Below are 14,738 nucleotides of genomic sequence, written 5' to 3' on the forward strand. Positions count from 1 at the left end.
TTAACTTGAAGTATAGGTGTTTTGCTTTGGAAAATTAAAAAAATAAATCATTTAAATATGCTTTATATTTAAAGATTTTACTTCAGTAAACAAGTGTAGATTGAAATTGAGAACATTGCAAGACTTGATAATATAGCTCATATATTCACTTTAAGTGCAAATCTAAATTTTTAATTGTATTTAAAAATTCTAGTTTAAAGCATATTTAAAAATCACATGCATTGATGAATGAGAGGAAAGATTGAATAATAAGAGTTTAAGTATTCAATCCAGAGTTATTTTCTTAAACAGAATTCCTGAACATCATTGTGAGAATCTTTTTTATTTTTTAAGAAACAAGATGATAATCCAGATATAATGCTGGCATGCAGTCAGTACTACAGGTCAAGTATAAATCAGCTATGTTAATTTGTGCTGTTCTGTGCTAAGTCTCTTCATTCTCGTCTGACTCTTTGTGGCCCCATGGACTGTAGACCGCTGGGCTCCTCTGTCCATGGGATTCTCTAGGCAAAAATACTGGAGTGGGTTGTCATTTCCTTCTCCAGAGGATCTTCCCAACTGAAGGATCGAACCCGGGTCTCCTGTGTCTCCTATATTGACAGGTGGGTTCTTTACCACTGGTGCCAGCTGAGTAAACCAAATATGACAGAACAAAATATAAAATTTACATTCCTAGATTTTTAGTATTTATTTGCACAGATGACACAAAATATGTCAATATAATTTTTTTTTCTTTGTTAGGCTTTGTAACCTGCCTCTCCTCTACTAAGAGAACAAAGTATTGAATGATATCTCATATATTTTTGGTTTGGTAATTATTATTGCTGATATTACTAAATTACCTGAATTTTACCTAAAATCGATCTTAGTAAATGGACTATCATTTCTAGTTCCTGGCAAAACCAATTAAAGTTGACAGATTTTCTTAATGAAGTCATTAATGCAAATTGCATTCTCAGGGATTTCCAATGAATTTATTAAGAGAAAAACTACTTATTTTACATGACTAAAAATGTATGCATCATTAAAACTGCCTTATGTACCTTTGGATTTTGTAATTCTTTCAGATGGAACTGAGGAAATGCTGTTATGATTGGATTATATTCAATAAATTTATTCTCAATCAGTCAGTTCTGTCACTCAGTCGTGTCAAACTCTCTGCGACCCCATGAATCGCAGCACGCCAGGCCTCCCTGTCCATCACCAACTCCCAAAGTTTACTCAAACTCATGCCCATCGAGTCAGTGATGCCATCCAGCCATCTCATCCTCTGTCATCCCCTTCTCCTCCTTCTCCTCCTGCCCCCAATCCCTCCCAGAATCTTTTCCAATGAGTCAACTCTTCCCATAGGTGGCCAAAGTATTGGAGTTTCAGCTGCAACATCAGTCCCTCCAATGAACACCCAGGACTGATCTCCTTTAAGATGGACTGGCTGGATCTCCTGGCAGTCCAAGGGACTCTCAAGAGTCTTGTCCAACACCACAGTTCAAAAGCATCAATTTTTCAGCGCTCAGCTTTCTTCACAGTCCAACTCTCACACCCATACATGACTACTGGAAAAACCATAGCCTTGACTAGACAGATCATTGTTGACAAAGGTCTCCGCTTTTTAAAATGCTGTCTAGATTGGTCATAACTTTCCTTCCAAGGAGTAAGTGCCTTTTAATTTCATGGCTTCAATCACCATTTGTACTGATTTTGGAGCCCCACAAAAATAAAGTCTGACACTGTTTCCACTGTTTCCCCATCTATTTCCCATGAATTGATGGGACCAGATGCCATGATCTTAGTTTTCTGAATGTTGAGCTTTAAGCCAACTTTTTCACTCTCCTCTTTCACTTTCGTCAAGAGGCTTTTCAGCTCTTCTTCACTTTCTGCCATAAGGGTGGTGTCATCTGCATATCTGAGGTTATTGATATTTCTCCCGGCAATCTTGATTCCAGTTGTGCTTCATCCAGACAGAATTTCTCATGAGGTACTCTGCATATAAGTTAAATGATCAGGGTGACAATACTTGACATACTTCTCTCCTGATTTGGAACCAGTCTGTTGTTCCATGTCCAGTTCTAACTGTAGCTTCTTGACCTGCATACAGATTTCTCAGGAGGCAGGTGAAGTGGTTTGGTATTACCATCTCTTGAAGAATTTTCCATACTTTGTTGTGAACCACAGAGTCAAAGGCTTTGGCATAGTCAATAAAGCAGAAGCAGATGTTTTTCTGGAAATCTTGTGCCCTTTTGAACGATCCAACAGATGTTGGCGATTTGATCTCTGGTTCCTCTGCCTTTTCTAAATCCAGCTTGAACATCTGGAAGTTCACGGTTCATGTACTGTTGACGCCTGGCTTGGAGAACTTTGAGCATTACTTTGCCAGCATGAGATGAGTGCAATTGTGCTGTAGTTTGAACATTCCTTGGCATTGTCTTTCCTTGGGATTAGAATGCAGACTGACTTTTTCCAATCCTGTGGCCCCTGCTGAGTTTTCCAAATTTGCTGGCATATTGAGTGCAGCACTTTCACAGCATCATCTTTTAGGATTTGAAATATCTCAACTGGAATTCCATCACCTCCACTAGTTTAGTTCATAGTGATGCTTCCTAAGGCCCACTTGGCTTTGCATTCCAGGATGTCTGGCTCTATGTGAGTGATCACACCGTCGTGATTATCTGAGTTATGAAGATCTTTTTTGTATAGTTCTTCTGTGCATTGTTGCCACCTCTTCTTAATATCTTCTGCTTCTGTTAGGTCCATATCATTTCTGTCCTTAATCGTGCCCATCTTTGAATGAAAACTTCCTTTGTTATCTAATTTTCTTCAAGAGATCTCTAGTCTTTCCTATTCTATTATTTTCCTCTATTTCTTTGCATTGATCACTGAGGAAAGCTTTCTTAACTCTCCTTGCTATTCTTTGGAACTCAGCATTCAAATGGGTATATCTTTCCTTTTCTCCTTTGCCTTTCACTTCTCTTCTTTTCAGAACTATTTGTAAGGCCAGCTCAGACAACCATTTTGCCTTTTTGCATTTCTTTTTCTTGGGGATGGTCTTGATCCCTGTCTCCTGTACAACGTCACGAACCTCTGTTCATAGTTCTTCAGGCACTCTATCTATCAGATCTATTCCCTTGAATCTAATTATCACTTCCACTGTATAATGGTAAGGGACTTGATTTAGGTAATACCTGAATGGTCTAGAAGTTTTACCTACTTTCTTCAATGTAAGTCTGAACTTGGCAATAATGAGTTCATGATCTGAGCCACAGTCAGCTCCTGGTCTTTTTTTGGCTGACTATATAGAGCTTCTCCATCTTCAGTGGCAAAGAATATAATCAATCTAATTTCAATATTGACCATCTGGTGTTGTCTATGTGTAGAGTCTCTCTTGTTTCGTTGGAAGAGGGTGTTTGCTATGACCAGTGTTTTCTCTTGGCAAAACTTTATTAGCCTTTGACCTGCTTCATTCTGTACTCCAAGGCCAAATTTACCTGTTCCTCCAGGTATTTCACAGCTTCCTACTTTTGCATTCCAGTACCATATAATGAAAAGGATATCTTTTTGGTGTGCTAGTTCTAGAAAGTCTTGTAGGTCTTCATAGAACTGTTCAACTAAGCTTCTTCAGTATTACTGATCAGGGCATAGACTTGGATTACTGTGATATTGAATGGTTTGCCTTGGAATTAAAGAGAGTTCATTTGAGATTGCATCCAAGTACTGCATTTCAGACTCTTTTGTTGACTATGATGGGTACTCCATTTCTTCTAAGGGATTCTTGCCCACAGTAGTAGATATAATGGTAATCTGAGTTAAATTCACCCATTCCAGTCCATTTTAGTTCCCTGATTCCTAAAATGTCAATGTTCACTCTTGCCATCTCCTGTTTGACCACTTCCAATTTGCCTCGATTCATGGACCTAACATTCCAGGTTCCTATGCAATATTGCTCTTTACAGCATCAGACTTTACTTCCATCATCAGTCACATCCACAACTGGGTGTTGTTTTTGCTTTGGATCCGTCTCTTCATTCTTTATTTCTCCACTGATCTCCAGTAGCATATTGGGCACCTACCAACCTGGGGAGTTCATCTTTCAGTGTCCTATCTTTTTGGCTTCTCATACTGTTAATGGGATTCTCAAGGCAAGAATACTGAAGTGGCTTTCCATTCCCTTCTCTAGTGGACCACATTTTGTCAGAACTCTTCACCATGACCTGTCTGTCTTGGGTGGACCCTACACAGCATGGCTCATAGTTTCAGAGTTAGACAAGGCTGTGGTCCATGTGATCAGATTGGTTAGCTTTCTGTGATTGTGATTTTCAATCTGTCTGCCCTCTGATGGAGAAGGATAGAGGCTTATGTAAGCTTCCTGATGGGAGAGACTGACGGGAAAACTGGGTCTTGTTCTGATGCTCTGGGACATGTTTGGTAAATCTTAAACCAATTTTCTGTTGATGGGTGGGGCTGTGTTCCCTCCCTGTTGCTCATCTTGAGGTCAAACCATGGAGGAGGTAATGAAGCTAGTGGCAATCTCCTTGAAAAGGTCCAATGCCTTACTCAGTGCCTCCGACCCTGCAGGAGGCCACTTCCAACCCCCACCTCTGCCAGAGACTCCTGGACACTCCTGGGCATGTCTGGGTCGGTCTCTTGAATGGTCACTGCTCCTTTCTCCTGGGTCCTGGTGCACACAAGCTTCTGTTTGTGCCCTCTGAGAGTCTGTTTCCCCAGTCCTGTGTAATTTCTGATGGCTCTATGGTGGAACTAATGGTGACTTCCTCCAAGAGGGCCTATGCCATACCCAGGTTTACTGCACCCAGAGCCCCTGCCCCTGCCTGCCCCATACCTGACCTATACCTTTTCAGGAGACACTCCAAGACAGTTCTGTCTCAATCTCTGTGGGGTCTCTGGGTCCTGGTGTGCACAAGGTATGTTTGAGTCCTCTGAGAGTCTCTGTTGGGTATGAGGTTTGATTCTAAACATGATTTTGCCCCTTCTACTGTCTTACTGGGGCTTCTTCTTTTCCCTTGGATGGGGGGGGTATCTCCTCAAAGTCACTCCAGCACTGCACAGCAGCTGATCCAGCGCCTACCATCTTGCTTGCTGGGGCTTCTCTGCCCTTGGATGTGGGGTATCTCCTCACAGCCACTCCAGTGCTGCACAGCCTCCGATCCAGGTCTGCATAGTCAAAGCTAAGGTTTTCCCAGTAGTAATATATGGATGAGAGTGTTGGACCGTAAAGAAGGCTGAGCACCAAAGAACTGATGTTTTCAAACTGTGGTGTTGGAGACGACTCTTGAGAGTGCTTTAGACAGCAAGATCAACCAGTCAATCCTAAGGAAAATAAGTCCTGAATATTCATTAGAAGGACTAATGCTGAAGCTGAAGCTCCAATACTTTGGCCACCTGATGAGAAGAGCTGACTCATTGGAAAAGACCCTGATGCTGGGAAAGATTGAGGGCAGGAGGAGAAGGGAACGACAGAGGATGAGATGGTTGGATGGCATCACCAACTTATGGAATGAGTTTGAGTAAACTCTGGGATTCGGTGATGGACAGGGAGGCCTGGCATGCTGCAGTCCATGGGGTCTCAAAGTGTCAGACATGACTTAGGGACTGAACAACAACAACAATGGAATATAATCTATAAAAATATTGAATAGGCCTGAAACTAATATAATCTTCTAAGTCAACTATACTTCAACTAAAAAATAAAAATAGGCGAAAGCAAAAGTTTAGCATATGATGTCCTGTTAACTTTTCAATTGTATTTACATTTGCTTCTGAAAACCCAGTCTTCTTAAAACATAAGAGTAATTTTTAAAATTTGTTAACTATTTTTTAGGGCATTAAATATTAAAGGAAATTCCAACAAATAAAATTTTCTACAACATAACCTGGAGAATCCCCTGGACAGAGGAGCCTGGCGGGCTATAGTCCATGGGATCGCAGAGTCAGACAGGACTGAAGCAACTGGAGCACGCACAACATAATCCCTAAACCTTGTATTTATTTTCTCAGTTTTAATAAAACTTTTATCTAAAAATGTTTTATTACTCTACCTGTGACAAAAATGATGCTCATGAAAGATTTAAAATGTTTAAAGAGTTCTAACAATCATTTACAGGACTTGTAGGACTCAGTTAAAGATAAAGTCATGGTTCTATTTCCAGTTTTTTAAGAAATCTCCACACTGTTCTCCATAGCAGCTGTACTAGTTTGCATTCCCACCAACAGTGTAAGAGGGTTCCCTTTCTCCACACCCTCTCCAGCATTTATTGCTTGTAGACTTTTGGATAGCAGCCATCCTGACTGGCATGTAATGGTACCTCATTGTGGTTTTGATTTGCATTTCTCTAATAATGAGTGATGTTGAGCATCTTTTCATGTGTTTGTTAGCCATCTGTATGTCTTCTTTGGAGAAATGTCTGTTTAGTTCTTTGGCCCATTTTTTGATTGGGTCATTTATTTTTCTGGAATTGAGCTTCAGGAGTTGCTGCCATATGACCCAGCAATCCCACTTCTGGGCATACACACTGAGGAAACCAGATCTGAAAGAGACACATGCACCCCAATGTTCATCGCAGCACTGTTTATAATAGCCAGGACATGGAAGCAACCTAGATGCCCATCAGCAGATGAATGGATAAGGAAGCTGTGGTACATATACACCATGGAATATTACTCAGCCGTTAAAAAGAATTCATTTGAACCAGTCCTAGTGAGATGGATGAAGCTGGAGCCCATTATACAGAGTGAAGTAAGCCAGAAAGATAAAGAACACTACAGCATACTAACACATATATATGGAATTTAGAAAGATGGTAACGATAACCCTATATGCAAAACAGAAAAAGAGACACAGAGTACAGAACAGACTTTTGAACTCTGTGGGAGAAGGTGAGGGTGGGATGTTTCGAAAGAACAGCATGTATATTATCTATGGTGAAACAGATCACCAGCCCAGGTGGGATGCATGAGACAAGTGCTCCGGCCTGGTGCACTGGGAAGACCCAGAGGAATCGGGTGGAGAGGGAGGTGGGAGGGGGGATCGGGATGGGGAATACATGTAAATCCATGGCTGATTCATATCAATGTATGACAAAACCCACTGAAATGTTGTGAAGTAATTAGCCTCCAACTAATTAAAAAAATAATAATAATAAATAAATAAAAAGATTAAAAAAAAAAGTCATGGTTCTACTGGTCTACTATGAATTTGAAATGCGTAATCTTTCCGTAGTGAAACTATTGTTTTTTCTTTTTTTAAATCCACATCCTCTTCAAAGTTTAAAGATACTAAAGATAGTTATTTTTCAGGTATTTGAAATGCAGTACTTTTATTTCTTTAAATATATAAGTATCAGTGACTTCACTGGTGGTCCAGTGGTTAAAAATCTGCCTTCCAATGCAAGGGATGTAGCTTTGATCCCTTAGTTCCCTGGTCAGGGAACTAGATCCCACATGCCATGGGGCAACTAAGGCCATGAATGGCAACTAAAGAGCCCACAAGCTCTGGAGTCTGCACACCACAACTAGAAAGCCCTCATACTGCAATAAAAGATCCTGAATCCTGCAACTAAAACCTGATACAAGCAAACAAATAAATAAATACTTTAAAAAAAAGAGTAAAAATATATACATATCATGAAACTTTAAGAAATAGACATTTATTCTATAAATTTGGTAAAATGTCAAAGTAACTGTTATAATTTTTAAACTATATAAAGTTTCTGGCACTTTAGGGAGACTAACTTTGTGTACAAAAAGCAATATTCCCATACTGCACAAGAAACATTATTATGCAGGTATAAAAATATAAATGTATCAGTATACTACCTAGAAATTAATGGCATTAGGACTGAAGAAAATTAAGACAGAGATTTTTAGACAGTCTATCAAGCATTTATCAGGATTTTGTAATCATATAAGAAAGTTTGCTATTTGTGGCTCTGTAACTGAAATCAAATCTTGCTCTTGTGTATTTGCAAAATAATGTCAGTGTTAATCTGTATATGTAGCACAAGACTCTAGAATAAGCCCTTCATATTTGATGGTCACTTCCCTGGTGGCTCAGATGGTAAAGCATCTGCCTGCAATGCAGGAGACCCAGGTTCAATCCCTGGGTCGGGAAGAACTCCTGGAGAAGGAAATGGCAACCCACTCCAGTATTCTTGCCTGGAAAATCCCATAGATGGAGGAACCTGTAGGCTGCAGTCCATGGGGTCGCAGAAAGTCGGACATGGACATGACTGAGCAACTTCACTTTCACTTTACATTTGAAGATATATAAAGTCAGATTAATTTCTAGATTTTCCACAGAGAAGACAAACACATTTTAACTTTGTTCTATTTAATTATTTTAGAAAGAGGGATTTTAGAAAATCTTTGAACCAAAAGAATTTAAGATTACTCTTTCTTGTATAAGTGAAGTGAAGTCACTTAGTTGTGTCTGATTCTGTGTGACCCCATGGACTGTAGCCTACCAGGCACCTCCATCCATGGGATTTTCCAGGCAAGAGCACTGGAGTGGGTTGCCATTTCCTTCTCCAGGAGATCTTCCCGACCCAGGGACTGAACCCGGGTCTTCTGCATTATAGGTGGACACTTTATCGTCTGAGCCACCAGGATGTGTCTAATTCCCTTTAAGATTAGTGGGAGTTATGTCTGCACATTTAAGAAAAGACTATAACTTAAGCCTCAATTTCAAACATTTCCTAAAGACATTATTTGAAAGCTTAACTAGAGTGGCTACATATTTTTCACCCACACTTATGCACAAACACCTCCAAGGGGACTGCACTTACTTTAAAAACCTAAAATCACAGAAGCATGTTACATTAACCAAGTTCAATAAAAGACAACCACAAATGGAATGCAAAATATCTTTTCAATCTTTCTGTAATCACTTCTCAATGGAAAATAGAGCCACCTGGGGCTGAAAGTGTATTACCAGTCATTTTAGTAATGCAATTATTTGAAAAATATAACTACCGGAAAATGCTGTAGATACAAAATGCCAAATGTATATGCACATGTATATACTATACAAGTATACACATGTATGTAAGTAGAAGCCATACTTTGAAGCATATTGTCTAAATACAAAAGAATTGATGAAAACTGTGTTTCATATCATCTACATATTATTCATGCATGGAAAATTTTGTGATTAGGCCAAAGGTGTAGTGAGCTTCAGGTTTATAGCAACATTTAGCTCTCTAGTGAAAATCTCTATCACCTTGAAAGGGTGTTTGACATTTCAGTATTCCCTAAGTGGTGCTATGTAATCTTTCTTCTTGGTTCCCAATTTCCAGCATTTTATTGTTGTTGTTACATTTAATGCTATAGGTGTACTAAATGTCCTTGAAGAGTCCATTTTTCTTAATAGAAATAGTTAAAAAATATTCATAACTTCCTGAAAAAGATCAGCAGTGACAGTGCTAACTCTGTCCTTGTTCACATTTGCAGGAAATGATGAAATTGATTTGTTAGCCAAACTTATTTATTAAACATCTATTGATGCTTTCTACTGTGCTAAAAACTGAAGACAATACACACACACACATCTTACATGGTTTCTGTTATATACTATTTATTCGTAGCAAATGAACATACATGAAATAGTTAAAGACCATCTAAGGATTAAAGCTGAGTCATAAAGAGGATATAAGAGACAAAAGATTAATAATTAGGGAGACGATTGTGGGCTGCAGTAGCCATTAAATAGTTCATGGACTAGATGTGTCTCCCAAATAGGAGGAAACAGAGTAATAGTGTGACAGGAATGAAAGTGACGTGTGAGAATGATAACAAAGAGATGAATCTTTTTGAAACAATCATTATGGAACATCATATGGTGAAATATAAAGAGAAAGTTAAAAAAAAGAAATGATTATGAAAGGTTTACTGAGATACTGGGAAGATACTGGGGAGGAAAAAAAGGAGCCAGTGGAAACACATTATGTTTTGCTTTATAATCATTCATCCAGAAGTATACAAATAGAACTGAGAAGGATGAGGTTGGAAACAAGAGAATCAAAACTGTTGCAATAACCTGGACTTGTACAGTGAGATCCTGGCCTCCAATGAAATTAATGGTAATTGCCAAAATGTGGTAAATATATAACCCTGATTAGCAGCTAACTAAATTCATTACATACTTATTCAGGTATTATTAAGTAAAATAAACTAATTTAATTTGTTTTTTAATTTAAATTAAGAAACATGGTAAAATAAATTCCTAAGTGCTTTCAGAAGAAATTACAAGAAAGAACTGTTAAGGACAATCATTATTCTAGAGTGACTTAAGCAATATTGAAGTGTACTATGGTCACAGACTCTAGGTATTGTGCAATATTCCCTTTGCTGTCCAAGTTGATTATTAATCACAAGTACTCAAAAGAAAGTTGTTCTTTTGGGTAGAGGAGACTTACAGGTTTGTAAGTTTTTTATCCCCCCCCTCCCCACACTAAAATTTACATTTGAGGATGGGAACTTTTAGACAAGATGGGAGAAATATTATGGGAAAAATATAAAGATGAAAAAGAGAACTCAAAACTAAAACAATGATAAGTACAGCATGAAAACCAAGAGGACAACGTAGTTGTTACTTAACTCTGGAAGCGCTGGGTATTGTGAAAAGATAAAAGATACAAGAAGATGGAGCAGAAAGAACACTGAACTAGAATGGAAACCAGGTTTCAGGTTTTATATTGTCTGCATCCAGCGGTAAAAACAACTGCTCATCAATAAACTAAGAAACCTAGACTAGTCTAAGTGTCCTGTTTCTATTAAGATCTAGCTGTCACACTTGGAGAAACAGAAACACATCCACGTTAGTTCAGATAATGGATTAAAAAAATGCCCAGCAAAATAAGAGACATGTGAACTATCTCAGCAAACTCAAAGCTGAATCTCAAGAGAAAATGAAATAGCATACATTCACCATTTAAAATACAACAGGGATTTTAGTAGTGCAAAATCTAACATGCCTGTGGGTTGCTAAACTCCTGGGTTAAATTTTCTCTATCTGCTCTGTGTCTACCCCTTTTTTCTCCAAGACTTTCCCCAAGGTGTCTGCCTAATTATGTCTTTAACTCTCTGTATGGGTTCAGTTTCCTATGCAGTTTATTTTTTTCAGTTTTTACTAATACATCTCACAGTTCAGTCACTCAGTCGTGTCTGACTCTTTGCAACCCCATGGACTGCAGCACGCCAGGCTGCCCTATCTATCACCAACTCCCAGAATTTACCCAAACTCATGTCCATTGAGTTGGTGATGCCATCCAACCATCTCATCCTCTGTCGTCCACTTCGCCTCCCTTCTTCAAACTTTCCCAGCATCAGGGTCTTTTCTGAGTCAGTTCTTCACATCAGGTGGCCAAAATATTGGAGTTTTAACTTCAGAATCAGTCCTTCCAATGAATATTCAGGACTGATCTCCTTTGGATGGACTGGTTCGATTTCCTTACAGTCCAACGGACTCTCAAGAGTCTTCTCCAACACCACAGTTCAAAAGCATCAACTCTTCAGCACTCAGCTTTCTTCACCGTCCAACTCTCATATCCATATATGACCACTGGAAAAACCATAGCTTTGACTAGATGGACCTTTGTTGGCAAAATAATGTCTCTGCTTTTGAGTATGCTGTCTAGGTTGGTCATAACTTTCCTTCCAAGGAGCAAGCGTCTTTTAATTTCATGGCTGCAGTTACCATCTGCAGTGATTTGGAGCCCCCCAAAATAAAGTCTGTCACTGTTTCCATTGTTTCCCCATCTATTTGCCATGAAGTGATGGGACCAGATGCCACGATCTTAGTTTTCTGAATGTTGAGATTTCAACCAACTTTTTCACTCTCCTCTTTCCCTTTCATCAAGAGGCTCTTTAGTTCTTCACTTTCTGCCAAAGGGTGGTGTTATCTGCATATCTGAGGTTATTGATATTTCTCCTGGCAATCTTGATTCCAGTTTGTGCTTCATCCAGCCTGGCATTTTGCGTTATGTACTCTGCATATAAGTTAAATAAACAAGGTGACAAAATACAGCCTTGATGTATTCCTTTCCCAATTTGGAACCAGTCAGTTGTTCCATGTCTAGTTCTAACTGTTGCTTCTTAATTTTCATAGATTTCTGACCTTAAAAGTCTACTTTTAAATTTCTCTCCTTCCCACTGCACTTCCTTCTTCTCCTTCCTTTATCACAGTTTCAAAGACACTAGTAGAAGTTTTGAAGTCTATCTACCCTAAGGAAATATTGTGATGTTTCCTTTCAAGAAAGCCACTGAGATTTATGATGGTAGTTGGGGATAACCAGACATTATAAATCTCCTTGAGCCCACTCCAGGAGACTGTAGATAACCTTACAGAATTCATCCATTTTAGTGCTTGCTAACACTCCTGTTTTACGGAAAAAAATGATATAACCAGAAAAAATCAGGAATGTCCATGGTAGCAATATCAAAGATTTGGGGAATAAGTGACATTACAGTAAATTTTTTTGGATACCAGTATTCAATAGAAGGGTGAGATAGGAATTTAACATGTATCTGTCAAATATCTAAGATAAAGACAAGGAAGTTGATGAATTTACCCCCAAATATAATATAAGTAAAAGAGAGAATGTTGAGAATGGCAATTTAGGGATATCTGTATTTAATGGTTAAAAAAGAGGTATCATGAGATTAAGAATAATGTGATCCAGGAATGCAAAAAGTAAATTATTTACCAAAACTCTGAGATTATATCATTGTCTCACTTTATTCACTATTAAAAATTTGCACTATGGCATGTATCTGGTGCCATTAATTAAAGGAGTTTGACTGAGAGACTAAAGCTTCATTGTGGTCCAGAGTAGAATGTTAAATTAGTACTTGAAATTCAAGACAAGAAGGGCTACTTGGAGCACTTATCATAAAACCATTTTCAAGAATAATAGAAATATAGGAAATCCTGTAGACAACATCAGGGAGTCTTTAAACAGTTAATTTCTCTCTGGGGCATAAAAATAGAAACCGAAATTGTATATATATTTTTTAACTATCTTTTGAGATTTCATTATATATGACTTATCAGAAGGTCCCTGTGGACCTTCAGTTACCTAGGGTGGCAGTCAATCTAATAAATGTGTTCTTGTACTGGCTTTTCCTCCTCTGTTTTGGTCTCCCTAGTTATCATGTGGTGCTACTTACCTATCAGATATAAGGTGGACTTAATTACCCTAAAGGAGGGAGGGCATCATGGGCAGAATGACAATCAAAGTGCCTTGAACTACAGGAGTCTGTGGTGATGGCTAATCTATCATAATGTTCCCAGTAGGGAAAGAGGGTTGAACAGCTGTCTAGAGTGATTCTGACTTACCTATGATTTTAACATACCTAAAAATTACAAACTGCAAGCAGAAGGCAAACTACAGCCACTCAAATGGAAAGTTGCAATCCTTTATCAGAGTAAAACTATCAAGTATATGATAATCTTGTGGAAAGAGAGAAGATTTCTTTTTCCTATGAAACAGAATTATTGTAGTGAAGGGGAGGGCATTTTAGAAAAACACTCAATTGTTTCCTTTACAAAAAAAAGTACAAAAGAGACAATCGACAATGGAGACAATAGGTTACATGTTTGTAACAAGAAATAATTAGTTGTTAAAAGTAGGTTACATTTTAACCTACCATGTTTCTATAAACAATTGATTCCACTTAATGAAACCACCTATATCTTTGGAACATAATTTTCCTTTGAAGATTATGAGGATCATTAATTTTAATAATATTTTACAATTGTGGTTATAAACTTCCTGTTCAAAAAATGAATAATGCATTGAGGCATGTAAGACACTAACATGAATACATTATTTTTAAATTCTTTGTTGGCAGATTTTATTGAAATTGCTCAGAAATAATTAAAATTTTGGCAAAATAGCTACAGTCTTTAAACTGCAGTTGCTATTATAATTAGAAAATGTTGAGATACCATGCTGTTGTTCATAGCTATTAGAAAAATCAATATCATGTTTCCCAAAACGTGATATAATTGCAATAATTTGGAAACTCAAGTTTTTAAGTTGTGAATCATGAAGAGTTAATTAAATGCATTTGTTTTTTAACTGAATGCTTTTCACTAGCCAAAATACACACTTTACTGTTTTTTCATGTAAAAATAAAGAAAAACTTAGGCATTTACTCAGGCACTATAGAAACACAATCACTTTTTTCTGCCATTTTTTCTTTGATATCCCGAGATGTAAAATTTAATATTCTTTTGTCATTACTATTATTGTACTCTATTTTTTATATTTTTATGTGACAACTTCATATTTTCTAGTACTTTTTTTTTTTATAATTACAGCTTCTTTATGCAAGAAGTTGTTATAATCGAAGTGCTTAAAATTTTTATGGCATTTTTCATCTTATGTGAGTTATAAGTAATTAAATAAGTAATTAATTCATAACATCTCTAAAGTAGTATGCAAGCATTTCATCTAAGTTAATTACATAAATTAAGAAAGTAAACATTACACTACAGAAATATAAACACTGCAAGCTGATCTACTCAGATGGAAGTGGCTCCATTAAGCTTCCAATTAATCTGCCAGGAGATGCTATAAAGTGTATAAAAGTGGAACAAACTGAACAATAAACAGGAATAACCAAAAATAGTTGAAAGTTCTTTCAGTGTGTGTGTGTGCATGTGCATGTACGTGCATATTTGTGTGTAAATTTGAAAAAAAAGATAGTGTTCTTATTTTGAAATG

The 14,738-nt window shown here is 37.6% G+C and overlaps 1 protein-coding gene and 1 non-coding gene across 2 annotated transcripts in view; one reads left to right on the forward strand and one right to left on the reverse strand.

Annotated features, from left to right (window-relative positions):
* The window catches only part of MGAT4C (MGAT4 family member C), a 674,409-nt gene that overhangs the window by 100,502 nt on the left and 559,169 nt on the right, over positions 1–14,738 (reverse strand). The window lies entirely within an intron of this gene.
* Positions 8,051–8,122, forward strand: TRNAC-GCA (transfer RNA cysteine (anticodon GCA)). The gene has a single exon. It is a non-coding gene; the product is annotated as a tRNA-Cys (tRNA).

Source organism: Dama dama, chromosome 3 (genome assembly GCF_033118175.1).
Source record: "Dama dama isolate Ldn47 chromosome 3, ASM3311817v1, whole genome shotgun sequence".
Taxonomy (NCBI): domain Eukaryota; kingdom Metazoa; phylum Chordata; class Mammalia; order Artiodactyla; family Cervidae; genus Dama; species Dama dama.